The sequence below is a fragment of the Pseudophryne corroboree genome, chromosome 5, assembly GCF_028390025.1.
Source record: "Pseudophryne corroboree isolate aPseCor3 chromosome 5, aPseCor3.hap2, whole genome shotgun sequence".
NCBI classification, from domain to species: domain Eukaryota; kingdom Metazoa; phylum Chordata; class Amphibia; order Anura; family Myobatrachidae; genus Pseudophryne; species Pseudophryne corroboree.
Window position 1 is genome coordinate 210,620,655 of NC_086448.1, and position 4,633 is coordinate 210,625,287.

At 40.2% G+C, this 4,633-nt stretch overlaps 2 pseudogenes; one reads left to right on the forward strand and one right to left on the reverse strand.

The window, feature by feature from the left end:
• Window positions 1–292: 292 nt before the first annotated feature.
• On the reverse strand, window positions 293–411 carry LOC134930266 (5S ribosomal RNA; annotated as a pseudogene).
• A 450-nt stretch (window positions 412–861) lies between these two features.
• Window positions 862–980, forward strand: LOC134930076 (5S ribosomal RNA; annotated as a pseudogene).
• The last annotated feature ends 3,653 nt before the right edge of the window (window positions 981–4,633 follow it).

Here is a 4,633-nt window from a genome sequence, read left to right on the forward strand (position 1 = left end):
CAATATAAGCAAAAAATTGCTAATGTATTAATAATATCCCGGCTGACGGAGTTGAATCTAGATGTTATAAGTAGTTAACGTAAATATTTGACGGTGCGTTCCAATAACAGATAGATCCCTGTCCTGTGTTAGTGCCAAAATGAATGGTATACGAAGCCTGAATACTGATTACAATTGAGAATATAAATTCCTATGATATCCAGCTGATACAAAATAAAGAAGCAGTTGGAAATAAGATGGCAGTGTGAATCTGCTGTCAATGTTAGACACTGAGCATGTGGAACCAATGTATGCTCTACTAAACTGAGTCTTCCTCAATGGTCCCCCACTTGAGTACTGACCCAGCCCAACACTGATTAGCTTCCAAGTTCGGACGGCTTCGGGCATTTCCAGTGTGGTATGATAGTAGAGAGAGTAGGCGGTAATTGGAAGCTCTGGAATCACTGATGAGAGTTCACGAATTACATAGTATCAAGAAAGAGACAGAAATTAGCCAATAGAGGAAAATAGATGGATCTGCTGCCAATGTTAGACAGGGGTGTGGCCCTGAATCAATGGTGAGAGTCCATGAAATTAAATGTAGCTAGGAATAAGAAAAAAGAGTAAAGAGAAGTACCAGTATAAATTAGGTATCAGCAAAAAGCATATATCCTGATGGACTATTAAAAATTAATAAGGAGCATATGGGCACATTAAAAAACAACAATCTTTTGCAATTGCTGAAGTGAAGCCAGACAACAGTGTTACTACTGGAAAAATGTACTATTTTCCTCTATTGGCTAATTTCTGTCTCTTTCTTGATACTATGTAATTCGTGAACTCTCATCAGTGATTCCAGAGCTTCCAATTACCGCCTACTCTCTCTACTATCATACCACACTGGAAACGCCCGAAGCCGTCCGAACTTGGAAGCTAATCAGTGTTGGGCTGGGTCAGTACTCAAGTGGGGGACCATTGAGGAAGACTCAGTTTAGTAGAGCATACATTGGTTCCACATGCTCAGTGTCTAACATTGACAGCAGATTCACACTGCCATCTTATTTCCACCTGCTTCTTTATTTTGTATCAGCTGGATATCATAGGAATTTATATTCTCAATTGTAATCAGTATTCAGGCTTCGTATACCATTCATTTTGGCACTAACACAGGACAGGGATCTATCTGTTATTGGAACGCACCGTCAAATATTTACGTTAACTACTTATAACATCTAGATTCAACTCCGTCAGCCGGGATATTATTAATACATTAGCAATTTTTTGCTTATATTGTCTTTTTGACTGTTATTTTTTTCATTAACCACTACTTATCTTATTTTGTGTCAATAAAAGTTGATTTTATTATTATATATCATATTTTGTATATTTCATACATTGTTCAAAGTCAAGAGTGCACCCACAAAAGAGTCTTCTTTTCTCTCTGTTGTCCCTTATAATGAAGTTGTAATGGTTGTGTCTGTACATAGAAATGCTTTTGGAGAAATATGCTTTGTGATCAATGTTACAAATATGCATCAAAATATTACATGCCACTACTGTCTTTGTAAAATTAGTTCCGCTGAGCAATAACAGACATCCACACAAGCCACAAGCAAACGCTAGTTGAGTAATCCTATATACAGTAATAAAAGGTTAACGCTGCTCCACAACTCTATGGGGGAAATTCAAGCGTTTTGCATGTCGGCAGCCACTAGATTGCGCCCGACAGAGTAATTGAAGTGTTGCTCCATTCAGCCGCGCAAAACCGGTGCTGATGTTACTGTTATGTTGTTCCGTCATTTTGAAAGGCTGGTAACTAGCAAGACATAATGAGCCTGATTCAGGTTTGTAAGAAAATCTACACACAACTGTAACATGTGCAGAGAGATGAAGATTTGGATGGAGTGTGTTCAAACTGAAATCTAAATTGCAGTTTAAAAATAAAGCTAATATTTGTGGACTACATGCAAAAGCAGCCAGTATTTACCATGCACAGAAAGAATATAACCCACCCAAATTTAAATCTCTTTGGGCCTAATTCAGACCTGTTCACTCGCTAGAGTTTTTTTGCACACCTGCGTTCGCATAGTCGCCACCCATAGGGAAGTGTATTTTCGCCTTGCAAGTGTGGGAACGCATGTGTAGCAGAGCTGTACAAACAGATTTTGTGCAGTCTATGAGTAGCCCAGGACTTACTGAGCAGCTGCGAACACTTCAGCCTGTCCGGGACCGGAATTGACGTCAGGAACCCTCCCTGCAAACGCATGGATATGTCTCAGTTTTTCCAACCACTCCTGGAAAACGGCCAGTTGACACTCACAAATGGCTTCTTCCTCTCAATCTCCTTGCGAACGCCTGTGCTAATAGATTCTTTACACAAACCCACCGCTGAGCGGCGATCCTCTTTGTACCCGTGAGACGTGCCTGCGCATTGCGGAGCATACGCATGCGCAGTTTAGACCTGATCGCCAGCTGCACAAAAATGCAGCCTAGAGATCAGGTCTGAATTAGGCCCTTTGAATGTTACATCTGCCCAACCTGCAGTGCAATATGGTTTTGCCCAGTTGCGTGCTTTTTTGCTTTGCTTACAAAGGCCTGAATCAGGCCCAATAAGAATGGATAAAGTGAATTTTAAAAAATGGTGTCATTTTCTATGCGAATCTGGCATCTGGCAAGAGGCGTTACAACTTCACGCAAATATTAAAGGTAAACAGTAATTTTCAAATGAAGTCGGAATATCGTACATGAAATTCAGGACTAAAAAGAGGAAATGGAAAAATCCCCCACGCCCCTCAAAGTTGACCAATATTGTAGTACTGCTTTCTATATAACTTCCTCCAAATGGAATTCCTCTTGTACAGTATAATACTGTATAGCTACACGTAAAAATCAGGTTCCGTTTGCTCTTGTAAAACTCTATAGTACAAGAATATTAAGATTTTTTTTCTACTTCTGCATTGTTCAAACTTAAGTCTAATATGTATCTATATGTTTTGATACTATCACCTTTTATAAGCCTCTTATTTTCTGTATCTTCTCCCTGAAAACTCTATAATAAAGAGTAGAAACTAAAAGAGTAGGATATCCATAAATGTGCATGTCTGATTATTACAAAAAGGTAACTGAAACTCTGATAGAAGATTCCATACAGTAAATAATAACTTTACCTGAGACAACCTTTAAAATGACCAGACTCACCGTGCTGAGCTAATATGTAATAAACAGATCCTAACTCCCCCCCACCACCACCACTCCACACACACATACACACAGCCACACACATACGCACAGCCCCCCACACACACACACACACACACACACACACACACACACACACACACTGCGTAAAATAAGACCATCTGGGTCAGGAAACATAAGATATCCGCATCCTACAATGGGCAGTGATCATGAACCAAAAACTATAGGTTGCTCCCCATAATCATGTGATGTATGCAATTCAGTAAATACTAGCTGCATTAACAAACTTTATCACTGGGAAAAATTCTGTCAGCCTTGGCTCAGTAACACCTGAAAAACATAATTCTAATAATAATAATAATAATAATAATAATAATCTTATATCTTGTTCTTGTTATCATGACCTATACTCTGTGCAACCTGATAATCCATCTCTTCATGAACTCTGCTCAGTGAGGCTAAACTCTGCAAGCTCCCCAGTGCTCAACGGGATATGCTGCATGCAGATACTAAATTACTGGCTAATAAGAGAATATTCTGACCTACATGCATTTAGGGAATCCGATTGGCCTTTTCCTCACCACACTTTATCGCGAATTACAAAAGGATTCCAAACTTTTCTTTTCTTTTTTTAAGCTTGGGAAAAGGCTAGATCAGGTATCCTCTTATAATATAGACTGATAACCTTAGTGAACTTTTACAATTTTGTCTAAAGTAATGGTCAATTATTATTATTAACAGTTTCTTATATAGCACAGCAAATCCCAATCATTTACAGATTATTCATCCTGGTCTCTTGACCAGGGCTGGAGCTACCATTAGGCAGCTTTAGGCAGCTGCCTAATGGTGTGTACACACGGTGAGATATTTTCTTACGATTTTGACTATATAGTCAAAATCGTTAGAAAAGTTAGTGCAGATCGCAAGGTGAAAGTCACTTTGCGATCCCGATTCGATGCCGATGCGTGGTCCCGCGCGGTCGGCATCGCAAGCCTAGATCGACTGTGCAGTCAAGTCAATTTGGACTATCTCTATAGAAGAGATAGTCAAAATTGACACTTAGCCAAAATCGCACATAGTCAGTAGCGCAAGCACACTCATTGGTGGTCATTTTGAGTTGATCGCTAGCTGCATTCGTTCGCTGTGCAGCGATGAGGCAAAAAAAGGCACTTCTGCGCATGCGGCGCAATGCGCATGCGCGATGTACTATTACAACGAACAATGTAGTTTCACACAGGGTCTAGCGAATCTTTTCAGTAGCACTGCTGGCCGCAAAGTGATTGACAGGAAGAGGGCGTTTCTGGGTGTCAACTGACCGTTTTCAGGGAGTGTTCGAAAAAATGCAGGCGTGCCAGGAAAAATGCAGGCGTGGTTGCGCAGGGCGTGTTTGTGACGTCAAACAGTCTGAAGTGATCGCAAGCGATGAGTAGGTATTAAGCTACTCTAAAACTGCACA